We start from the raw sequence: 26,587 nt of genomic DNA, 5'->3' as shown, positions 1-26,587 counted from the left end.
AATACTGGTGCTTTATGAGTATTCCTGTAAATGAAAATACTGGAGAGAAGGTGGGGGTCGGGGATAGTATTTGAGATACCATTTAAAAATTGCCTGAATGTGTGGCACTGTTTCTCACAGGATGCCTAGGTAAACAGAATATTTTTAATATTCTGGCTTTACCAGAATTTTCTTGCTAGATACAGGTTATTATTGTGTGTGGAGGGCTTCAAGTCATATTACTTCACTTCTTTTTCAGCTTTCTCTGTGCTCTGCAGTTGGTCAGATTTCTACTTTCACTGTACATATGAACATGTGCCCACCCCCTTGGTGACAGATGAGACAGTGACATGTGGGACACACTTGCAAAGCAAATGGAATTAGCTAATGTATAAAAAAGCTCAGAAAGAATTCTGGCAGTTCTGCTGACTTCACTGCTACTACAATTTATGTGAGCAAACAGTTTATCTCAACTTTTTCTGCTTCTCAGCCCTGCATATTTTAGCTGCTGTTTTTAAAGTGAACATGGGTTCTCTACAACATGAGCATCACCAGCACTAATGAGGATGTTTCAGAGCAGATCAAACTCATGTTCAAATAACTCCCTTAATATTCCCATGGTCACCCCAGTGGGTTAGAAAAACGATTAATACAAAACCTGTTGAAAAGAAAAGTCTTATAGTCATAATCAAATATCTTGCTTCAATTAATTTTCTGCTTGGTCAGATTTTGACCCTGGACTTACACTGAGACAATCAACAGAGTAGGATGTAAAAGCAAATACTTGGGAATTTGTTTTTTTTTTCTAAATTGCTGTAATGTATCCTTTATATCCTAATATATGTATCCTTTTTCTTCTTGCTCTATTTAGCTACATACCTATTGGTCTTTAGAAATAACTTTATGGCATGAGAGTACTAGTGTTAAAAGTTATTTTATAAGGATATTTTTAATAACAGCCTTTGGACTCTACTGGAAAGTAGAGACTAGTGAAAATACAAAGTATATTTAAAATAAAGTGTATATAGTAACACTGGTAATCAAAATAGGTGGGTGCTGAAACAGGCAAACAAACTTGATTTATTAGTCTGTTGCAGAACTGATGCAGATGTTGATTTGAAATGATTATCTGAAATTCATGAGCTGACAACTGATAAGTTGATAATAGAATATCTCCCAGATATCTGAGTTTGGGAGCAAACTAGTTAAAGAACAACCAATGTTACTGAGTATAAACAGCTGGATTTGCATTCAGAGAAGAGATAGTTATGGTGTAGAGATTCATTTGAAAGTCGGTAGTCAAAACAATGAGGAAAACAACTTTGTCCATTACAGATATGGAAATGAGGGCTGACCAAAGCTTTCCTTTAGAATAGTTCTTGCTGCCTCAAGAACAGTTTGTTGCTTTAAGTATAGGGGAAGAATTCCACCAAAGAAATTTACTGCTGTTAATGTTACAGTTGCAACTGAATATTCAAATATTTTACATTAGGAAAAAAATGTAGAAGAAAAGCTTAGTTAATTGCCTCATTACTGGGAAATGAAGCAATATTATTGTTGTTACCACAAGGATGTTTTTTTCTAATCGCCGGGACTAATAATGGTAAAGTTTTGTTGGGAGTTTGTTATGGAATTATGGTCCATTCTAAATATACTTAAAAGGCTGCAATTTTTCATGTATTCCTGTTGACATATGTAACCAATAATTTCCATCACAACATCTCTGTGGAAATTGAACAAAATATCTTATAGGAACAAAATTAACACAGGTCACACATCACTCCATATGGCAAGTCACAGTGCCAAGACAACTCAAGGTGCTTTGTAGTAGATGGAAAGTCACTAACAAATACCTTTCTCTGTCAAATGGTGTTTATGTTATCTAAAGAAAGTTTGACATCCATGTATTCAGCCAAGATCCATCAGTGGTTTTCCATTACTTTATTACATTAGCTTAATCTGACCTAGAAGAAAATATAGATGCCTAAGCACAAGCTCTGGATCCTTGTGTACTCACCTCAAATACCTTGAGAAGGAGAAAAAAGTTGGCATTGGAATGTTTAAAAATAATCATTATAAATTCTTCCAGTGCTTGACCTCTACATACTCAAGTTCTCTCCCTGCCCCTTCTATTGCATTTCAGCTGGGACAAAATGGCCATTTCTTAATTTTGGATCATGTATGGGAAGTTGCCTTCAACTTTACCTCCCTTCAGCTTTGCCTATGAATGTTCACTGAGAACGAGGATGTCCATTTTTATTCTGGCTGACCCATATACATCAGGCTGCAAAGTGAGAGTTCTGTGATGAAGCCAGACCAATTCAGTCTCAGTGTCACTGAATAGAAACTTCCCCACTGAACTTCTGCCTCCAGGGTCCAATTTTTATCTCTTCCTAACTATATATTTTACACAATACTGTCTATAAAAGCACTGTAAAGCCTATACTGAATCCATGCTTGTCTCTGGAATTATTAAACCCCAAAATACTGCCCCTAGCAGTTTCCTGCTGTAATCTACATGCAGGATTAGGACCACTGTTTCTGAAAATGCTTTATGAATATGAAACCCACATTTTAATGTAGGTGCAAAATCAAACAAACAGGCACTATTTGTCACTAGTTTCTGGTTTGTTGAGATTGCATACTGGTTTTTAATTTGGTTTTCAGGAGACATATTGATATCCTTCAACTGCTCTAGCACCTTTTGCATGAGTAATCTGACTGTGTGCTACGACATTCCTAACTTGGGGATGTTGCTATTCTCCAAGTAACATACAAAAATTAAATAGATATATTTCATGGGGTATTGACAGCAGTTGTCCTAGTGAGATTGTGTTTGAATGCAGCATGGTTTGGCATTGCTCTAATTAGACTAATCACATCCAGAATTTTGGATACATCATTTACGTAACAACTTAGGTAAAAGCATAGTGCATGTTTTTATTCAGTGGTGATTGTAGGAGTCTCACCAGAGGAAAGCTAAATCCTTTCTGTGAATCTATAATCTATACATTTCTCATAACACTGAGAGTTATCTGCTTCTTATGGCCAGGTTCAAGTGACTTTGAGTTCAAAAGAATTTTTTGTTGCCCTTATTGAGGACTAAAAATAGCCTATATGTTATTCCATCCACTTACACTTATAAGTAAACAAACATGTAAAATACTTATATAGAAAATCAGTTTTAAAAATGGAAATGAAACAAGCTCAAACACAGAATGGTATTGACAAATATTGCATAAGTTGCTATATATATATTTATATACACCATATACTGATCTTATCTTACTGGAAAAACAAGTAATTTGTAGTTTTGTATTCCTTTTCTTCTATCATATCTATCTATATCTATATCTATATCTATATCTATATCTATATCTATATCTATATCTATATCTATATCTATATCTATATCTATATCTATATATATCTCCTGCTTTGCAAAATATTTTGTGAGGTTCTCAGAATTAAAATTTCCCATTATACATTCACAGTAGCACCAAGGAGCAAGCACAGTTTCCTGTTCCATTTTTTTTTCCTTTGGTCTGTTTGGTAAGGAACAGACTTGACACCCATCCTGTTGTTATCCTTTATGTGAACCTGCCTGTTCCAACTTTGTAATCTCACAGATCAGGATTAACTTCCACTATAGGCTGCATTCATTTTAGGGGGATTTGCTCACAATATTGAAAGACGGGATGATATAAATGGATTAGAACTCCTGGGTCTTGCCCCCCATCTCATTCTCATTGTGCTTTGATCTTCTTCAGGAAGCTCCGTTTCAGAATGAGAAAAGACTGCCCATTAAGCGTGAAAAGCCTCTGATGTTTGATGCAAGGAGAGCATCTGCCATGTTAATAGATTTGTCAGTGGGCTAAGTGCAGAGGTACTAGCTTTTGTTCTGGATTTGTAAAGTGCCTAAATAAAAAACAAATTAGAGAAAGAAATCAGTACTGACACACGACTGAAGATCCTGAGAATGTTTTCTATTTTACTGCCTTTGATGGGAAGCTGGCCCCATGAAAATTGTTTAGAAAGTATATAAATGCTATTCTTGTAACACTCAAATTCCTAATATGCTACTTATTTATCTCCAATCTGTGTATGATCCATTAAGGGCTCAAAACCTATCTGTTGAGAGAGTTAAAATGTGGGTTGACGCTCCAAATGTTGGTCTGTTCAGAGGCTTGGGCTTGTTTTGTCCACAAACACACATGCTCTCCTCCTTTTAAAAGTCAAATGTCATTTGTCTGCCTCTGAATGATAGTACTGCACCTAACTGGTTCCTACCAGAAAGTCTAAATTTAACAGAGTTGAGTCTAAAGATTTAACAGATATTGTTACTCTCTGCACATTTCTCAGATTTTTATTGTACATAACTTTTCAGAATCTTGAGCCTCCTGTGTAATATAAGGTGTTAGAAACTCAGGTTATTACCAAAGCAGCAGCCTCAGGCTGGAGAGAAAATTGGCACAGAAAGACCCACGCTTACTTTCCTCATCCTTTTTTTCCTGCCTTCTAGCTTTACTCTCAACTAATGTACCACAAACTTCCAGAACTCTGCATTCTGAAATATGTAGAGTCCTATTGTTATCTTTGCTGTATTGAGTATGAATATTTTAAATGGGAAAAAAGTATGAGAACATCACCCTCTACACATATTTCTCTTTAACTCAGTCTATCAATTTCTACATGAAACTGTAGCAGTGTGCTACCCCTAGAGCAGCAGTTTAGCTTTCCAATAGGCTGCCTCAGTTGCCTTTTCCTGTTTTCCTTCGAATTATTTGCAACTTTAACTTTGTTTCTGTTCACAAACTACTCTTCAGACCTTCTCCCCTTCCCCAAAGGAACAATATGGCCATTTTATTTCCCTAAGGCACTGATTCACTTTCTGCTGAAAACTGAAGCATCTTCACTGACTTTAGAAAGATCCAATATGGCTTGTTCAAAGAGAAAATTAAAAATCTCCTACTTGATAAAACTAAAACCATATTATAATGAGGGTTTTTTTTAATCTTTTGGGCTAAGTGTCCAGACTTTTATAAAAAGCCCTGAGAAAGTCTAATTTCTTGGTGCCTTTAATTTCTTGGAGCCTCAACAGCTCTAAAGCTGCAAATAACCAACACTTTTTATTCCTCTTCTTGAACAACTAAAATGGAGCAAAAAGTCTAATTGTGCTAAAATGCCCTACATGAGGAGCTCACTTATAATATATATTAAGATTCATTCTTTTCTTTTCATCCATCGTACAGAAGCAACTGGCCATGGTTCTACTCTAAGACTTCACACAACCCCATTTTGCACTGAATTTATAGGTTTCCTGGTCTTCTGAAGGCTGTCTCTGATTTTGTTTGATGGATGGCAATGTTGAAATGTAATGTTGTTGCATTTTTACTTAAATCCTTCACTTCATCAATGGACTGAATGAAAGTCAGCCAAATACACCTGCAAGCTATTAGAGTGCTTCTGTGTCACTACTGTGAGAGATAGGGAGCTGAACACCTTCAAATTTGCTGAAGTAGTTCCGTGGTGCTGCTCACAGGTGGCTGGAATTAAATTGACTAAGTGACTTCTCCAAGCACAGAACCTGTCATATCTTGTCTCCTTTTCATAACTTCAAAGATATGAAAGTCATAAAACCAAGCCCAGAAAGGGTCAGAAGCCACATGCTCCTTTGATTGATGTTTTGTCATATTTTGGCTCATTACTTCACCAGAAACCTTCTCTGCTAAAATTCAGAACTCCCAGAAAAGAAGTATTATTAAAAATTGGGTAAAAGGGTCATAGTGAGTCTAACCAAAATGCATGAATCAAACAATTAGGGCTCCAGGATGACCTCAGAATAAGGAGATATAGTAGAGATTACATTCAGTGTGTTTGTTTTCTATTTTTTTGACCTTACAGCTGCCTTAAAATGCTGAACAACCATTGCTGAAGGAAATATTTTTTTGCTACTGTGTACAGAAGTTTCTTTCTAATGAACACCACAGGGTTTACTGATCGTTCTTAATGAGTTAGGAACAAGAGTCCTGCAGGTAAATTGTCACATATTTTTAGAAATAAACCAATCAATGAAGGTGATGTATAGAATGATAGCGTTATCTGTACTTCTCCAAAAGAGAAAACAAATATATCAATGTCCTTAATGCTTTATATAAAAGACACTTAAGGAGCTGGCAAAAAACTCTGTTTAGACCTGTATTTCAGCCCTTAGGAATCAATAACAGCAGTTAAACTGAGATTTAGAGACTTACAAACATAATCAGGAAAAATATTCAAAGGAATGAAGAAACTGAAGGTTGTCACAGAAGAGAAGCCTGATTTTGTCACAGTGTCTCTGTACTTTCAGGAAGTGTCTTCTGGAAGAAATAGCTGCCTCAGAATGTTACTGTAATATAGCATTTTTTTTTTTTTTACAATGACCTTTCTGCTGTGTTTTGGCAATACTTCAACTTCCTGAATATGTGGTGGATTTCAGCTATTCTGCTAGAATTCAAGCAAGGAAATAATTTATGTACACCTTTTAGCAGATGTATTTATATCTGAGTATACGTACCAGGACCTAGTTTATATGAAATGCACCTAATTCTATTGTGTTTGGTGCAAGAGAGCTACACACTTTAAAAAAAAAAAAAAGTTTATTGCATTTATATAATTAATTTGTATCCTTAAAGGCACATTGATGTCTTTGTACAGTATTTGCATAAGTGTGCTGCATACATAAAGATTGTTTTGTCCACTACTGAAATGCAGGAGGCTTTGGCCATCAGCTTGCACTGCCTGGTGCACAGGGAATGGGAACCTACTGATGGATGGATCTGTGCAGCCCCTGATGGGAAGAGCCTTGTGCAGATGGATGTCTGTTCTGCCAGTCATGCCAGGTTTCTTTCAGGTTTTCAGGGTGAAATTCTCATGAGCTGAGGGTTCTATTTTCAGAATTGGAGGATGTGATGCTTGCATAATAAATGCTCTGATAGAGTTTTTAATTCTAAAACTTTTAATCTGGGCCCTTACTTCATGCAAGTCAAACATCTCTGGAAGAAGGATACATAACTGAGCTAACTCTAATAAACTTTCAACATAATTCTACCTGTCTTGTACACAATACTTAATGCACTAATTCCCTTAGTATTTAGGCTCTTTACATGCAAAAATGGAGAAATATGTTACTGTAAAGTTTTTTTAATATTTTCCTTTTTTTACATGTATATGTAATTTTGCTTAATTAGATAATATAGCTGTTTAAAGACAGAAAATTAGGATTATTTTGTGTAATGTATTACAGATCCCCTTGCAGCAAGACCTTTTTATAAGCTTCACCATGATTTCTTCTATCTTTGCACAGAAATTTTGAAATTGGTTCTATCAAAGAGATTAAGGCAATGCAGAGTATAGCATAAACCCCAAATTATGTAATACATAACTAAATGCATTTTTGTGATTTTTCCTTTTATATGTGCTTTTGTCTCTGTTTTCTTAATGTTGGGATTCTTTTAACTTGTGGAAGTTAAAAAGAATCCCAACATAAGGGCTTCTGTACATGGCCAAAAGCTACATGTATTTATGCAAAAGTAAGGATTTGCATTAAATATTTATATATCTCATTTATTTGAAACTGCTGCCCCATAAAGAACAGACTGCTTTGTGGTTGCTATTAACTGACCAGGTTTTTCTGACCTCAGTTTAATTCTCAGACTGCTGTGCTTGAAATTGTCACCTTGTATAAAACATTCCAAAAAAACGACAACACTGTTTTGAAGTGTAAGTGAAGAGCACATGCTTGTCCTGCTCAGTGACCTCAGAACATCCTTTACATACTTGTACTTTTGTCCTTGCTAGTGCAGTTCAAAAATTTACTTCTCATGTGAGGGTTGGTCATTTTGTCACCATTTGCTGTCTTTAAGGATTTGCTTATTGCTCAGATCCTCATTTGATACATTGCTAGGAATGACAGACATCTGCTTCCCAGTAAGTCCTTGCTTGTTTGCTGTAAATATGATGTTCACCTGCAGCATTCACTGCTTTGTTGCCTGGGGAGAGGCAATGTGGGAAATGTTATTTAAGGAAAAAGTATGTACAGCATGCTGCATGAAAAAGTCCTTTGTTTCAAAGCAGTACTGGCTAGAGACATGGACTGCTCTTAATGACAGGCTTCTTACAAGTTTTTTTGATAATAATTTTGATGCTACTTGTAATTCAGTTTTCTGAATTCTGCTTTTTTGTGCAAAAGTCTTCTGTAAAGTTTTGCTGTTTTGGTTGTACTTTGTCTGGTTGCAGAACATGCCATTGTTTTATTTATGTCTCATAATTTTTAATCTATGTATACTTTTCTGTACTTTCCTTTTTTAAGTGATCTCCTGCACTGTGGAAGTGCTCAAACATTTGAAATTCAGGCAGAAAAATGTAGAGCTCATGATGCATCTGTGAAAGTTGGTGGTCTGAAAAAGTCAGAGGTATTGATATGTGCTTACATGTTTTGCCTCACAACAGATTAATGGGCTATTTTACAGTAGTATGGCATTAGCATCTTATCTGTATGTAACAATTTTTTTGTTGAGTCTCCTTTGTAGCATATTTCAATTTCTATGTTATTTACCCACCTGTTTTTCCTACATCCTGTAGAATATTATGGTTTCAGTTCAGAACAGAAGTTGACCTTATATCTGTAATTCAAATTAAACTCTGTTAATTTTGCTAAAGTTTACAGTGTATTTACAGTTCCATTTTGAAGATAGCTGTTTAAGTGATTAGTATAATTATTAGTATCAGTTGACTCAGTATTGCCATTTGTTAAAGTTGATTTCACTTCTGGGAGTAGAAATTTACCAAATCAAATTGGATTTTAAAACAAATAAGATTTTCAAAGACAACAGTAGCTCATGGGCTGGCCTGGAATAATATGACAAGATACAGAGATATGAATGTTGTATAGTGTTTAACCTGTATTTAAGTTGTAAGGTCAGAATTGTAAGGTAAGAGTCTTTTAATGTATTTGTCATTTATAACAGGCAGGAACACAGAATTCTGTCTGGAATTTTGTCTAGGCTGTTTATTTAGGATATAAATATAATCTATAATATATTAGGGGAGCTTGGAATGCTTTGAGAAGATTATTTGAGGCCCATAAAAAAACCCCTCTACTTTGACTAGCTGTAGATATGAAGAATATAGAAAAATTATATAGTTCATATTAAGTCCATCATTTAGACTCATGAGCACTGGGAATGTACTTCTCTAACTTTTCAGTTTGTTTTGAAAGATGACCTAAGTAGAGTTTATTTTTTTATCTAATTTGCTTTTTTTTTTCTCTAATGAGTCTGAGTTGTAACTGTTTGAATTGTAGCTGGTGTTTCTATTTGATCTGTTAGTTCAAATATGCCATGTCACATCAAGGAACCCTTGATTTATTTCCACATCCCTTGCAGATGGATTTGCCAAGCAAACAATTTTCTTAGATTTATTTAGATTATTTTTGGCATTTTGTATTTGGTGAGAAAAGTGCAATAGATCACATTTTTATTAACATTTCTAAATGCGTGCATATTATACTGTATTCATCTACCCCCAAAATCAATATTGGTTGAAGCTTGTTAAGATGACTGACAGGCTGGTTATTACTTCTGCCCTCCAGTGACTGTCCACATGGATATTCCCAGCCATTCACTAACACGGGCTGATTTCGGCTTAAAAATGAACTGGCTTGAGACTGATCCATAGAATTATAGACTGTACTTCCTTTCCTTAAATTAATGGTGTATAGATTATTTTACTTTCAAAACAATATTTGTTTTATAGTTGAGACACATGCAGCATGTAGAAGAGTTTAGAGATTTGTTTACTTAAATATATTCAGAAAAATTATGCTTTTATTAAGAGTTTTGATGAGAAAATATAAATACCAGAAATGCTTTAAATCTCTCAAGAGAATGTTTCCTAAATCACCATATTAGCGAAACAAAAAAATTATTAAGAAACTTTAAAAGCTCTTTGAAATAATCCATAAAATATATCAGGAAGTAAATATAATTTCAGTTAATCGTGCTACTATTTACTGAGTCCTCAGTGGAGAAGTTGTGAAATATGAAAATCAGATCTAGGAAAAAAGTCAATTGGCAAATTGAACAAAACTTTTTTTCTCCTGAAAAGGGCAGATCTGACAATAAGGTTATTTACATACACCAGAACAAAATCAATGAAGTAATTTTACTTTCTGTTTTCTCCTCTGCTGTATGCAGGTGTAATAAGTCATCTTGACTGGCTGAGCAAGGAGGGATCCTGCAGACAGTGGGTCTTTATTTTTGAAGCTATACATATAGCAGCTCATGAACAGACTCCTTTTCTAGATTCATTTTCTGCAATCCTTTTTATGCTGAGTAGTTCATTAAAAAATATATTAATCATACCTTTCCTGAGATGCCCTTTTGCACAGCAGTTTCTGAGTGTCTCTCTATTAGGCTCAGTCGAGCGCAGGGACATTGGCCCCTCACCTTCTGATCACTGATCACTTTGCCCAGAGGCTGACAGGCACCGTGTCCTAAACTGCCACAGGCTGTGGCTCAATCCTTTCATGTGCACTGCAGCTGCTTTGAGAACTAAAGAGAAGGAGGTTCTGCCTTCTGCTCTGGTGTCACAGAACTGTCCATCAAATAAGCAAAGGGCAGGGCAAATCTTCAGCAGTTCTTACTTTTGTTAATTAGTGATGTTTGTAAGACATTATTGGTGAAATAATATTCTTAAATTGGAGAAATGAATTTGTAAACAAGTAAGTGTTCTGAAAAAAGAGCCTCTTCCTTGTAGGAGAAGGGAATATGGGTGACCTTGCCTCTGTGTTAATTACCCAACACAGCCTTGCTGCTGATGAGTCACAGTTGTAATAAAGATAAGTGTGATAAAAGGGAGTGGGTTGCGTGGGGAGGGGAGAATCATGAAGAAGGATCCTGAGGAGTGAATTGCTGCTGTGAGCTCAGTCTGGGTCTGTAGTTAGAGCTTGTTGTTGGAACTTGCAGTCACAGTCTAGCTGGGTAAAAGCCTGCAGTCACAGTCCACACACTAACCCCTGCAGTCAAGGTTCAGCAGGGAATAACCAGCAGTTATTAATAACCAGCTGCAAGGGAAACTTACAGCAGGAGCTTGCTGCAGCCAGAGTCAGGGAATAGTTGGCGTTAGGATGGCTGAGCTGTAAAGAGGAATAAACCAGGACCCTTTTCAGGCTGTGATAAACAAGAAGTCTGTGCCTTGGCTCATTTCTACCCTCTAACAAGAGGGCTGCTGCAACACTTCATGAGTGGGTTTCTGTAGGTGTTGCTGAAATACTGTTTTCCACAATCTCAAGTGAGTTTGTGAAAACCAAATTTTGGTATATTTCTTACTTAGCCAATTGCACAAAATTGAGTAGTCACACAACCGTTAAGTTCTGTAGAGGCTACTTTTGTATATATCATTAATTTCTTTAATTAGTCTGGGGACAGACCCATGTGAAAAACAGGCAGTGTTCCTTTTAATGCTAACATCTAATGCAACAGAAGATACTTCTGGTTTTCAAGCACATCCATATTAAATAGAAAGTAGGCCAAAGGGATGGAAACTGAACCTACTTTTTTTTAATGTTTATAGGAAGCAATTGCCAAGAAATGATATTCTGTGGGGGAGTTAAATGATATGCACTGGGTCAGTGCTCTGGTCCTCCAGGAGGTAGAACTCCTTCAATTGCCTGCAGGATGCTGAAGGATATCATGAGGTTTCCCTGCCTCTATTGATCATGTGCCAATTCTCTACAGGCGGCAGCTATTTCAAAGAGATTTAGATGATGTCACAGGAAATAAACGATTTCTCCTTTCCAACTGAAATGCTTTATATGCTGCAGGAAACTTTAGTATCTTAACAGCACACAGGATATATTTCATTATGTGCTCCATTTTTATGTGTAACTCTTAAAGAGCAGAGTTTAGTTCTTTTCTATTTTTTTCTTTTTTTTTTTTTCTTTTGCTAAAAGTTAATCTAATTTGCATGAGGTTTTTTTGGGGGTGGTGAGGAGGGCAGGTTAATCAGTCTTACTAAGTGGAAAGAACTTTGACTACAAAATAAATTCAGCAATGTGCTTTACAACACGCTAAAACATGATCATAAAAACAGTGCAAAGGTAGCATCATCATTCCCTCCTTAGCTCTTTGAAGTTTAGATATAAAATACTGCAGACTGTTAAAATTTATACACTGTGCAAAGTAAAATATCCTGCATTTCTGAATTGCCTGCTGGTGCTGAAAGTTATAGAGTTTCTCTCTACCTGTGGATGCCAGAGAAGAATCTATCTCATATGGGTAGCTGGAGAAGCAATGCAAAGTTGTGTCTTTACAAATATATAGCACAGAAAGATTTTTTTTTGTTTGTTTACTTTTAAATTCAGTGATAATAAAATGGCAATATAAGATTGGGCACTTCCACTAAAAAGGACAATGTGTTAGAAAGTGGGCACTTTTTCCCCCTTCTTTATACTCAGAATCAACACTAAATTGCAATTATGGAAGTTTGCATTTTTGCTTGAAATATTTCCCTTTCTCCAAAGGAAATATGTATTTAATAATGTTTCTCCATAGGGATCCCTGGATGTTTCAGTACTGCTCAAGCCCCATTTTGAGAACTGAAATAGTGCTGTGATCCCATGGTTTGAATCTTTCAGTGGGACAAATCCTCACCCACTGTGAATCCGTTCCCCTCCCCTATGCATTGTTTGCTATTGTCACCACTAGTGGTTCCAGAGCTACTTTGTAAATATGAGACTGTTTCCTCAACGTGATTGTAAATCTTGATTTTTAATTTCATGTGTCTTGAGAACCAGTTTCCTTTATCAGAATCAGTTCAAAGACAGTCCAGTGAAAGAGGAGGGAAGAAGAGGGGATAAATACTAAGGCTAGTTATGTTTTGACAAAAAATATTGGGCTGCCTTGCCTGGGGAAGCCATCAGGGACAAGGCTGATACTTTCATAATGACTCTTCTAAGGTAGCAAGAGTCACAGCTTCAGCTTTGTGAATCAGATGAAGTTGTCAATACTGATTCTTCTTTGTCAGACATTTTACTTATTCTGCAGTCTAAAAGCTCTTTGCTGTCATTATTTAGAAATCAGGTGTTATTATTATCTTATATGCATTGGAATTATTGAGAGGATGCACAAGCACACACTGCCTCATCTGCTTGATCTGTCACATCTGTATTTTTGGAAACTGTTGAAAGTCTTGAATTAAAACATTTCCTGTTTCTAAACCTACTGCTTATTATTATATATAGTCTCTTTATTTCCAGATGGTTTCTCAACACTCTTGGATATGGTGATCTACAAAGGAAAATAAATACTCAGTTGAGGATGTTATATATAGTATGCCAAGAAGGGAAAAAAAGAAAGTAATGTATGCCTCATCTAAAACTTCCAAAGGGAATAATTCACTGGAGGTGATGTGCTGTTTGTTGGAAATGAGGAAACTCAAGGTACATAAAGACACTTCTGGGTTTAGTTCCTTTGGTTCTAGGCTAACAATTACGTGGCCCAGGAAGTCTGGTGCTCTGAAGGTTTTCTTAGATCCTGAGAATAGCCTCAACTAAACTTTTTAGATGCTCAGAACTTCTGGAATTGGATGCTTAGTGTCTCAAATGGAGTAGCAGCACACTTTATAAATCAGCCTTCTGTGGGCAGTGTATTGTCTGTCTAAAGACTGTAAGGAAGATTTATCATGCAGTGTTTATGGGATGCTTGGATATTGACTCTCTCATTGCACTTAATAACAGGAGGAGATACCAATATAAGAATAAGGTTTCTAGCTTAACTGATTATTTTCTCAGTAATCAGCTGGGTTTTTTTCAGTAGTTACTGAAAAGAAAAAGCTGTCCTACTGAATCAGTGTGGATTTCAAGAGGATCAGTTGCAGGGAAATGTTCTATTTGATCCTTTTTATGGCAAGTATGCTTCTTTAATTTGTCACATTGAACAGCAAATAAAAAAAAAAGGCACTGGAGTTTCTTACCTAGACAGCAAACATTTACAGAGCTGTTTAGTAAAGATGGAAACTGCAGCAGAGGTCTGAGAAACAAGGAAGTGCCAGACAGAGGGGAGTTGTGTCTTTCTGCAGTCTACTGGAACAAATTTTCTCTGACATCAGATTGCAAGACTGGGCTGGCTGGGACCTTAACAGCTTCTTCACTGTAGGGTCATATGCTGCCTGTTGGAGACAGTAACTTAAACCCAAAAACAGTCTGTGTAGTCTCTCTTCTTTTTGGACTGGATTTTGACTTTGGAACTCTCCAGGATAATACTATTATTTTTAGAGTGACCAGAGGATCTGAGTCAGCCAGCAAATGAGCCAAGGAGAAATAGTCCAGGAGGCAGAGACACTAAGGATATGACCAAAGAAAAAAGGTCCTCATGTTGTAAATGATACTTTAAAACAGAGCTTTCCAATATTTGTCTCACCTGTAAGTTAGACAGAACATAAAACTCAGACCAGAAGTGGAAGCAAGAGAAATTGATGTCTTCTGTGTTTACTGGCTGCTTTGGAAGTTTTTCACCTCCCATTTCCACTGAGCTCACCATATTTCCACAGAGTACAATGGGTGTAGAATTTAAGATTGTACTTTTTGTGATGTATGAATAGTTAATGTATAATCATTCTTGCCATCATTAACTTAATTTTTGTAAATGGACTTTAAGATCAGCTGTGCTAGAAAATTTCTTATAAAAGTAGGGAAGACTCTGTTCTTTTATGTTATGTTCTTTTTTCTCAAGAATGAATATGCACTTCTGGAACACAGATAATCTAGAAATTGTTAGTTCTGATTTTTTTTCTTTTGAAGCGATCCTAAAATGTGGCCCTACTCTTGGCATGTGCCTCTTTTATAACATTTGAGCTTGTTGACCAATTTTAAACAAATTTGACATGGGTGAAAGTCACAGAGGTTGGGTATGTTCACATTTCATGAAAATGAGAGTTAGATATTGGAGAGATAGAACTGTTGTCATATCCTTACCCAAGGAAGACAACAAAATTAATCTTTGGTTAGGCATCAGAGACTCTGCACAAACTCACCCTTGAGACAGAAATCTCAGCTATGATATTGGACTGTGATAGTTTTGAAGCTCAGAAAATAACCAGGTGAGGGCTTGGGGAAGTTTTTTCCCCTCCAGTTGAAAAGAGCATCCGTATACTTTGAACTGGAGTAACTTCAGACTGTAAAAAAAAAAAAAAAAAAAATTAAAAATGCAATTAGAGCTTTGATGAGAGCACTCAGGTCTAATTTAGAACAACCTGGACTGAGCATGGAGTGGCTCTAAAAATAGCAGGGCACTTAAGAAACTGGAAAGGGTGCATGGAGAAAATACAGATTTACACAGTTAAACGATTGAATGAGTAAAGATGGAGATTTGCTGCCACTATTTTTGTTGTCACTTCATCACCTAGAGAAGAAAGAGATGAGGACTTTACATGTAGTTTGAAGTTTACGGAATGATTTGTCATCCCTGAGTTACCATAGTATCTGGTTTCCCTGGTTACCAGTGACCATGGAAGGGACACTAGGGAAGCTGAAGGCTGGTTATATATTTATTTTTTGAGAAAGGAAAAGAGAGAGAGGTCAGAGAAAATTTTTGTGTGTGAGAACGGAATGTGAAAATAGTGCTGGAGGATAACAGATTTTGTCTGAAATGGAATTTATAGATTTCTTTTCAGTGCTAGGAGTTAAGTAGTTGAAAGAAAAAGATTGGTGGTGAGCAACAGAAATTCTGATTAAAAAATGAGGAAAAGAAGAGCTCTAAGGCTGTCTTCCTGAGATACTGGAGTTTGTGTCAATACCGGTGATACAGGGTGTGATTTGACCAGATTTCCTCTTCTCTGTGGCAGCACTGGACAGGTCCTTTCTGTGCTTGGGGCTTTACAAACAAATAACCAATCTACTTGTGTCATAGACAGCATGTTTCTTGCTAATCCAGAGGACTGTTTTGGTAATTCTTGTGGTTGAGACTGCTGAATGGTTCCCAAAACGGAAATTTAAGGAGATCCTTTGTTTCCTTATGGTCTGTTGCATTATTGTCAAGAGATGAATAAATATGGTAGATCATAGCAAGAAGGGTTCTCAACAAGTGTTTGTTTGCTCCTTTCAACAATAAGAACATTGCTGATTTTCTATTTTGCTTTCAAACTTACCTATTTCACATTCAGAAAACCTTCTAAAAGATGCCACACTGTAACAGGCACATAATGCAACAAACCCTCCTGGCAGCTTTGGGTTTGATATTTAGTGGAAAGCAAAGGAAGGCTGTAATTGCTTTCATCCTTTAGACTTGTTGACACTTAATCAGAGCTCAGATTTCTAGGGAGGAATTATTCAGGCTTGGGGAATTTTTGACACCCCTACATTAGTAAAATATTTTTTTAGACATTTTAATATTCTTATTCCACAAGGACCTGCTCAAGTCAGAGAATCTTTTACAGAAAATTCCCACTAATGCAAGAGTGCCTCTGCTGCACTAGTTCCAGTGTCTGAGGCAGCTTAAATGGAAGCAGAATTCTGTTTTATCCCAGTGTTTTCTCCATGATATGCATTTATTTGATTTCTTCATTTCTAGGACAATTTACAGGTATTTGACTGGACCAGTTTCTCCCTATCCTTAAAACAATAGAAAAGCTTAAATAGAAGAATACTAAACTTTATCATGTGTAAACTCTTGTTTATGGCTGAAATTGTAAATCTGTCTTTAATATGCTCTTTTATTTCTTTGAACACAGGCCAGATGGTAGGAAACAGATGATTTTGCTAGTTAGATAATTTTAAGCATGTGATTACAATCTTGTGAGTAAATACATCATTTTCCTATCTTTCATTATTGAGCTTGTTTATGTTCCATTCAAAACTTATTTACTAAGTTTTTCAGAGGTCTTCTTGGTAATTTTATTTTCAAGATGATTTAAAATACCAAATGGCCACTTTGTTGCATGTCTTCTAAGACGCAGATTTTTAGGGGAAAAAAGGACAACACTGTGTGTATGAGTCTTTAAATTCATTGAGGCAAATTTGCTCTGGATTTGACCCTTAAATTCAAAGTTTCAGACTATTAGTAACTATGATGTGATGATGATTTAAACATCCTGAGCATTTCAGTGGCCTGCAGAATACCTTAATTCACCAAAGGAGAAGGCTCCTGTAGTATTGTAGTAGTGCTCTGAGCTTATTCATAACTAATAAATTACCAACTGCCATTAATTTAGGTTAGTAATTCTGATTACTTTAGTAGATTTATAATATATGAAGGTAGAAAGAAGATTTACATTTTGATTCTTCAGATTTATTGTGCTCATATTGTCTTTTATTTGCCAGTATAACTCAAAATATTTGTATTCAAATCTTGGTTCAGACCCCAAAATTCTTGCACTTTTTTCCTATTTATTGTATTTTTCCTTTTGATTGGATTTTTGCTGCTGTGTTTTTAAAAGGATGTCTCTGTTTTGATCCTGATTTGCATGAGTGCAATGTCAAATGTCCACATGCAAATGAGGTGGTTACATCTGCATACTATCATGCATGCAGTCCCACTTTGCTTTGGCAGGTAGGCAAGAGCTAAAATGCAAATTTAGGTTAGTCTCAGTATTGTCACGATTCTCATTCATGTGACAGCAAAGGAGAATTTTATTAATGGATTGGAGGAAGGTGTTTAAGGGGAGCCTTCCCAGCTTAATAGGCTTGAACCAGCAACATAGGCTGATTAAGTGAAAGAATCTATAGGTATATCCATGAACTGTCTCATTATTCCCATAAAGTGGGGTTTTTTTGTGTGTGTGCAGGATCCCTTATAGAAATTTCTTTCTTAGTAATCTTTCCGCTTTGACACGAGACAAGTTTTCCAGACAATGCAGCTCTGCAAATTCTTCACTTTGGTACCTACAGCCAGAGCTCAGTTCAGCACTTTCACCTCGGGGGCTGAAGGGGTCCAAGTGCCACCTTCAAGTGGCAGAAGAGAGCCCCAGGTACGGGGCCACTCCTTGGGTGAGCATAGCTGAGTCTGTAGGAGAGGACAAAGCCACTCCTCCCACCTCATCCCTACAGTGAGACACACAATGTCCTCCTTTACTCATTCATGGGAAATGCTGGTGATCCTCCTCTGCCAGAGGCTCATTCTTTCCAGCCAGCTGGTATCCTCTGATCAGAGGTGGGAAGGTTTTCAGCAGTAGATTCTCTCCCCCATCCTGACATTTAAGGTAAAATCTCCCTTTACTCAGGTACAAATACTTGTGGCTGGCTTTGTTGATGGGCACCAGATAGCTTACAGTTAATACACATTCAAACCACCTTTTTTAAAAAAATGTAGCAACATTTTGTCACAGCCAGTCTTCCTGAAACATGACTCTTGTAAAATGTTATTCCTCTTATGCTGCTGAAAAATATTTTATTCAAAGTAGGACTTATTTAACAGCTAATATTTCTAGGTTATAATTTCCTTGATAGAAGGCTTTCTCCCCCTGCCCCCCCCCCTTTTTTTTTTCTTTCAGCATTCAGATACAAGTGAAGAAAAGTTCAAAAAAATCATTCAAACCCCCAGCCATAATTGCCTAATTCCAAGGCCAGCACAGCGTACAATTTTGAGGCAAATCTGCTATGAAATAAAAATAGAACATGTATTGGAAAGGACAGAATTCAGTTAAAAGGTTGCCAGTGTACACATTTTGCTACTTGTTCATAAATAGTAATTTAATTTTCTGTTCTGTTTTGCTGACATATTCCAAAAATCTCTATCAGAAGGTGCTTTGTTGACCTTACCCTTACTTGCTAAATTTTACAAGCACAGTGGTAGTTGCTTCCCTTGAAAAAGATATTGTTGCCAGTAATCACTGCTAAGTGTAACCCCATCTATCCCATATGTGACAATAAAGCCAGCCTTTTAAAAAACTGGGAAGAAAAAAAAGACATCGATATTCTGAACCTCGCAGTTTAGCCAAGGGGAACAACTTCTCAAACAACTCTATACCCTCAAAGCCCCACCTGCAGCTTGTTAAATAAATGCCTGCTTAATAAACCACCCCCAAACCCCACAAGGATCCAGGTGCTGGCCATTTGTGCTAATGATTTGTAAGTGAATCCCATCAAAAGGGTCATTCAGCAGGTGAAAACCGCGGTGTCTGAAGAAGCTTGGGAAGGAGGAGGTTGGTAGTCCTCTCCTGCTAGGGCACATTTTCCCAGAAGGTTGCTAATTGCTGTGCAAAATTTCTCCAGAGATTTAGAAGGTGTTGGTAATTGGTAGAAAGATATTAATTTATTTTCCAGGGTGAGATGTCTTCTGAGGTGAGAAATAAGTTTTATTTAACAGGAGCAAAGATTAAGTGAAAGCTAGAAGGATGGGAGGGAGAGGCTCCTAGGGAAACGCGATGTAATAATATTTTTATTGTTTTCCCTGCAAATAGGCAGGGAAATTGTACTAATGATTTACTAGAAATGTTTTAATGTCTGTTGCTGTGCACAGTTATCTTGTGAAGTTTGGCTTTTGTGTCCCAGGGGGCTGCAGAAGGGGTGTGTCCCTGTACCACTTCAAATCAATCACAAGCCCTGTACAGAAAGTTGGTCTTACGATTTTTTTAGAGATGTCTTGAATGCTTGTATTAAGAATTAGGACTAATTGCTGCTTAATTAAAGATATGTTTTGGATGCATATTTCTGTATTCCTAAAAGATGAACTCTTTCTAAAGTAAAAATACCATTAAATGAAGGGGGCAAGTCAGCACAACCCAGGTGTAGTACTATCTTCAGAGCTGCTTTGTTTTACGCTGTTTTTCCTGAGGGGATCAATAATGGATGGCTGACATAATTCTTTCACTACTCAGAAATGAGAAAGCCTAAATGCATTTCTTTAGGGCAGGCATGTTTTTCATCCTGAGCTGAAAAGCCTGTAATTGAGTGAGGTTTATAAGTGTGATTGCTATTGGTGTGTGTTCCAATCTGATGTGCCTCTGAAAGGTTCCACTGGCATTTACCTGACTCTTAGGAATGTTGACCTCATCTCCCAAGCTGCCCAGGATGTGAAATGTCTGTGCTGGGAGACAGAATAAATCTCAGAAGCATTGCGATTCAGCTTATGATTGTGTTGGTAACTTCCTCAAAGTCTACTAGATCTACCTAATTTGTATATACTGTAACTTGGAAAAGAAAGCAGAACTGAGAACAGGAAAAATGACTTATATTTGTATAAGTCATTTTGCAATATTGACTTATACTTTTATCTTCCTGGTAAAGTGATTGGAAAGACTTATCAAGCTTCCCATTGGTAAGAACATGGGAAAACTGGAGGGCTTCTTTGACTGGACTATTCTGGACTTTGACTGTTCTGCTGCTATTCACAGGTCTAAAACATAGGGAGGAATGTGTCCTTCTGAAATGATGTGTCAGTATGGACACACTTAGAGCACTAGACTCTAAAGTACAGCTCCTACTACTTGTCAATACCAGCAGCTTTTATGGAAATGAAAATCATTCATAGAAGTGAAAACATACCTGAAGGAAAGCAGCAGGAACAAAGGATTACAGGTTCAATGTGAATCCAGAGTCGTGACTGTAGCCCAGATCCCTCTCTCATTGAAGCTGTTCTTTTAACCACTCTAAATACCTTTATTTTCTCCAGGAAGCCCCAGTGGCACAGCTGCTCTGGGGAGGACTGTGCCCCTACCAAATGGGCACTCACAGGACCAGAGCATTTTTCAGACTCTGCTCTTGCTTGAGGGGATTTTATTTCATTTTATCTTTGGAAGGCTTTCTGTAGTATATTTACAATATGTTCTCCAGAATGGCTCAAGTAAATGGAGGCATCACTATGGCTGTAAAGAGAGACTGAAACTGTCAAAGACTTCATTCTATCTGCTGATTTTACCCATCTTTTAAATCAGATTAGCAGTCTGCTTTGCCTTGTGCTCATCCCAGAAGTTTCTTGGAAAAAACCAACAGAATTCTGTAATTTAATGTATTACTGTTTTCATCTGTTATTTTGGAAGGCTGTGGCTAAGACAGATTGGTTTACAGCACATGTGAAATGTTGAAATATGGGACACAGATGCACTAGGGTAAAACAGTTCTTTTCACATTAATTACTATTGCTGAGAGAAAGGTAAATTCAACTTTGATTAGCATTTTTGAGGGGCTGTTTGGGTTTTCTGTTGTTTGTGAAAGGAAGGAATGATTCTGGGGGGTGTCATGGGAGTCCTGGCTGATGTCACAGTGCTGGGTTCTGTGGCTGAGAGGGGGACTGCCAGGTGCAGGATGATGTTGAGGGTCCTGTGGGTCCCAGCTGTCCCTACCCAGGTGTTGCTGTGGGGTCTCTGTGGAGCAGGTGGGGCTGCTCCATATGAGACAGGGCAGGTTCCAGATGGTTCTGGAGCCACCCCAGCACAGGGCACAGCTGAGCCCCTCAGCAGCACCACTGGTGCCTCTGTGGGAATGTGTTTAGAAGAGCAGAAAATGCTGGACAAAGGCAGGAGGGAGGAGGAGAGGCAGGGAAAGAGCAGAAGGAACACCACGAAGGTGCATGCCATCATTGTGTACTTCTGTGATTGAAGGTGATGTGTTGCTGTTAGTAGCACATATAGAAGTTTATCTCCTGAAATAAAATAACCCCCTAAATGCTGTAAATCAGCGCCACTTGTGAAATCCACAGTATGCCTGTCTTCCTTGCTGTGTGAACTCAGTTCTATTGGAAGCAGTATTCCCATGTTTGTTTTGATACACAGTGGAAATAAAGTACTAGTTCTCTTACCCACAAATATGCTGTGTGTTTGTGAATTGAGTTTCAAACTCTTTTATCAACACTGATTGCTGCCTGGGGAAATGATTCCAATATATCAAAGCCTGAGAGAAAAGAAAGCCAAGGGTAGCTGGATATTTCAAAGCAGAATAAAAAATGGGCATTAGAATTCATGACAAGTGAAAGCAATTTGTAGTACAGAGGTGGGCATTGTATTAAATAAATGCATTTAAAATATTGCATGTAAATGAAGTAGATGTCTGAGTTTAAGAAGGAAGAACAAGTGCTATGCATCAGTGCTTAATCAGGTATTTGTAAGTAGTAAGAGACTTAATTTAAAAATAGGATTACCTGTAATTCACTCTGAATATTTTTTCTTTATCAGAATGAGTCACATTTACTCCTAATGAGCAATATTTTATTCTTAAAGTAGGTTTCTTCATTTGCCTGATCCATAACACAAAATAGTATTCAGTAGGAAAGTATTCCTAGGAGCAAGATATTTAGAGACTGAAAAAGGGGTATCATTCACCTTCTTCATTATGGTATGACAAGGACAGCCTCCTAGAAGGGGTGAAAAGTACTTTGAGTGCCAAATTGAATGACACTCACCATTTAATTTTTTTCCTCAAGCATTTATTTTCAGCTCATGAGTGCATCTATTGTGTGTTTTCCTGTTTTCCAATGGAGATGTGGCAATGTCATGAAAAAGGCATTTTGAACAACCTTACTTTTCAGTGTCAATTAGATAATTTTGGGAGCATGAGTTTGTCTTACATAATGGTGAAACAGCCACAAATGAGGCAAAATACGGAAAAGTAATCTTTTATAAAAATAATTGAAATTAGTATATTTCTTGCCCAATTTTAGGATGTGAATAGACTACATTTCTGTTTTATACATTTTGGTTGTTTAAAAGGACAAGAGCTGAATCTGGTTCTTTTAACAAGTTGCATAATAGGTGTTCACTTGCAAGGAAAATGCTTTATCTTTGAATGGTTTTTGGATGTTTTTTATTTAAAAGACATTAATTACTTGCTGATCTTGAGACAGCAACAGTTTCCACCATAATGTCACTGCTATTTGGGATATGTTCACAATTTTTATTAGATTCTAGTGTTGAACTTTATTTAACTGGGAGCCCTGGGATTTACTTGGTGACACACAGAATGTGTGTGCATGCCTGTGTGTGAGATTTGGCAGCCACTCTCTCTTTTCAAACACATGACATCCATAAGAGCAATGTGAAGCATTGCATTCAGTCCTCATTTCCAGGGTTCACACCTCTGTATTCAATTGAGATAATTTTGGTATTGCTCCCTAACTGACATTTGCATTTTGGTAAACTCTCTTCAGATTGCTCAAAAAGCACACCTCTCAGAAAGTACACATTTTGGTGGCAAAAAGATTTTAAAGCAGAAAATATTTGGTGGTTTGGATGATTCTCCAGCTTTAAAGCCCAGCAGCACAACATGAAACATGCCAGCATTAGAATAGTTTGCAATTGATTTCAATCAGACTGTACAACACATGCTTAAAAAAAAATCCTTCTCAGCAATTCTGAAAGCTTTTATTTTAGTGTTGTGAAAGTACAGATTTGTGTACAACTCTCTTGAAAATAAGAGCAAGGTAAGGCAGACTCAGGTCCTATTTCAGTCAATATGGTAGTGATCCTGTGGACCTCAGACTCATTGTTTAACGCATAAAAATACAAATAAAATCATTAAACATTGACACTTTTTTTTTTTTTTTAATTTTGTGTCCTGGGGAACCTGTCCTGCTGCTTTAATGCCTGAGTTGTAAAGCTGACAACTTTCAGTATCTTGTTCCAATCAGATCTGATCCTCAGACACTCTTATAAACACAGCTCATCTGTCACCTGCACTTGATCATTTTGTCTGGTCTCAATTTAGTGCATGTTTGTATGACACATGGCACTCACTTGTGAATATTCTTTTTTTTTCAGATGAACAGCAAGTTGACAACAAGTCTGTGGTGAAAGTTACAGCACTTTAAAGGACATATAATCTGCTGTGCTTTTCAAAATCCCCAAATAGGTAAGATAGAATCAAATTTGATTCTAGATGCAGTTTTGCCAGTCAGGTACCATTATAATTTGACAGGCATGATGTGAAATGAAATCTGAATGGCATAACCTACTGTGACATATCTGATAGGCCACCATAGAAATTTAATAAACATATCCAATAAGTTTCCTGTACTTGGCCTGTTGTGTCCCCAGCCATGCCTCGGTGTTCTGCCAATCTTTAGGTCAGGTTTTTGTTCTTAAATGTCAAAAATGTAACAGTTTGCTTCTTCATGAGAAGCTCCATAGGTGTTTCCATGTACCCTTCCTGGATATTCTGGATCTGAATAATGTTGCAACTGTAGAATATTTACCATGTAGGCATCTGTAAATCATTGTGCATGGTCAGTAGAGAAGCTGCTGAATATATGGACTCACTTAACCTACTTACATATAATTTGCCAAACACTGATATACTGTGTTGTGGCTAGCTATGACCTAGTTGGCTTCTTTCTGAAGTTCTTAGGTGTTGGTAAAAAAGAAGAAAAGAGACAGCTCCAGGGTTTCTTTCCTATATTTTATGATGACAGCGGCTTACTAAAAGAATTAAAAGCAAGGTATCTCCTCATCTACTCCTTTGGATTTACATTCCTGCTGCCATGAGAGGATTCTCTTCTAATTCAAGGAAAACCAGTTGATGCAGCTAAAGTCCCAAACCTCCTAAAGTGGCATTTAATACATAAAATTAGCAGAACATAAAACACCTTTGAAAAGAATTCTTCACACTAACCCTTCAGCCAGTTATCAGTTATGCCTTGGCCCCTTTTCTAACTACTTAAAATTAATGATTTGGAGTCCAGAGTTTTTATGCTTCTAGAGTAATCTAATTCTTGTGATTTCAGTGGGAATTGGCAGGCTCACAAATGTAGCTCATAATTAGAATGTATTTATCATATCTGCATTACCTTCTTGTTATATAGAAAACCATATTAAATATTGCATGTCACAATGTATTTGTAAATATTATTTCTAAGAACTTTATCTGAACAATTCAAATTCTTTTAAACAAGAAGCAATGTGATTTACAGCGCTTATGAAATAATTGCTTTTGTAGCCTAGGACAAAACTGCTATGTGGCCTATTCCAAAGTAGCCAATGCAAGTGTTTGCTAAAATTGGACTGGGCTATGGAAACCAGAAGAATTTTTCATATATTACTTACTTTTCCATTTGAAATTTAAACCAAAGAATCAGTATAAATTAATTTAATATGCTTATATCATCTTCTGCCAAAACCCCCTTGTATATGTAAACCACTGTCAAAAATGTCACAGCAGTTTGATGTGAATGCACTGTGTTGTTCTGTAAAAATAAGAAACTCATCTCCATGTGATTCCAATTTTGAAGGTGACTTATGTTTTCAAAATAAGTGTCCACAGAGTCACTCTGCATTCATATTTCATTTCAAATTCTTGCCCTTTATTATGGCATAACTTCATTGATGAAGGGCATTCAAATAACTAAAGTCCTGAAATGTCCTGGTTAAAGACAAGAATAAACTGTCTTCTGTATAGTGAGAACACTGCAACTGTTCAGCCTCATAAGCCTGACATATCTGGAATATCAAACCTCCATGCTCATCTCTGCACAGAGCAGGGACAGCAGAGGTGAGCACTGTCACCTTTATTGCAAGTAGCCAGATGGTCCTGTTATTTCAGTCTCCTGAATAGATAATGGGTAGCTCAGGAAAGAGGTTCTTATTGTCAGCTGAGGTGTTATAGGTTCTGGACACAGAATATCACTGTTTATATCTGTTCTTATTGTTTTAGTTGCTATCTAAAATAACTTTCTTGGGCACACTAGATTATAGAACCTAAGAGTAAATAAAAATATTGCATGGAATTAAATCATGAGAATACTAATAGTCTGTGTTGTTCAGGAAGTAAGTCTCAGGTACAAATGTTGTGACCTGGTATTATATGTATTGTAACTATTTGTCATTATAAAGCATTTCTGAGGTATTTTGCTTAACAAGCAAGCTATGCATTAAATTTCAGTAAATTTGACATATGAATTTATAGGGAAGAAGAAGTAAAGACAGAATGCAGGTAACAATAGGCTCTGAAAGAGATTTGGGGATGTATGTTACTAAAGAAGACAAATCTTTGTAAGTTATATTGAATGGTTGCATTCAGCAAGTCCAAAAATGTTTTATTTTGAAATCTGTGGCTGCATTCATGTTTCAAATCTCTGGCTGTGTTTTTGTCTGTTTTCTGCCTATTTGTTCTCTGTTGTACTTGTGTTTTCATGGCTTAGCCCCAAGAGGGTATCCAGAAGTAGTGCTGTGGCAGACCTTGCTGGAACCTCTACCAGCTCACTGATGCTCACTTGTTTTAATTTCTTCTCTCTACTTTCTTCATCTCACCTTTCAAACTTTTGTGCAATAAACAGTCCAGAGATACCTTGTTAGTTACTTTCTATTAAATGTGCTGACTACCATCAAAATGAAAAAGTGGTTTTCACCAAAAAGGAGTTATGGAAGCTAAATTAGGATTTAACTGGTCAAGAATGGGCCAAAGTCATAGAATGGATTGGCTTGGAAGGGACCTTAGAGATCATTTAGTTCCACCCCCTGCCATGGACATTGATTCTGAAAGTAGCTGCTCTAGAGCTGCCCGCCTCTTCAACTGCTCAGTTTCCAACTCCTCCTTTACTGGTAGAAGCAGGCAGTTTCACAGTGCTGTTTTAATGAATGGAAACCTCTTGAAAACACAGTGAAGGTGCACTAATCCTACAGCAAGATGTTTAATTTTATGCATAGATCA

At 36.9% G+C, this 26,587-nt stretch overlaps 1 long non-coding RNA gene across 1 annotated transcript; it reads left to right on the top strand.

Annotated features, from left to right (window-relative positions):
• Window positions 1-11,089: 11,089 nt before the first annotated feature.
• On the top strand, window positions 11,090-26,359 carry LOC136366324 (uncharacterized). The gene is made up of 3 exons (XR_010744511.1): window positions 11,090-11,310; window positions 23,704-23,794; window positions 24,283-26,359. It is a non-coding gene; the product is annotated as an uncharacterized lncRNA (long non-coding RNA).
• The last annotated feature ends 228 nt before the right edge of the window (window positions 26,360-26,587 follow it).

Source organism: Sylvia atricapilla, chromosome 12 (genome assembly GCF_009819655.1).
Source record: "Sylvia atricapilla isolate bSylAtr1 chromosome 12, bSylAtr1.pri, whole genome shotgun sequence".
NCBI lineage: Eukaryota > Metazoa > Chordata > Aves > Passeriformes > Sylviidae > Sylvia > Sylvia atricapilla.
Note: the sequence above shows the minus strand (reverse complement) of the source record. Positions and strands in the feature narration are given on the sequence as shown.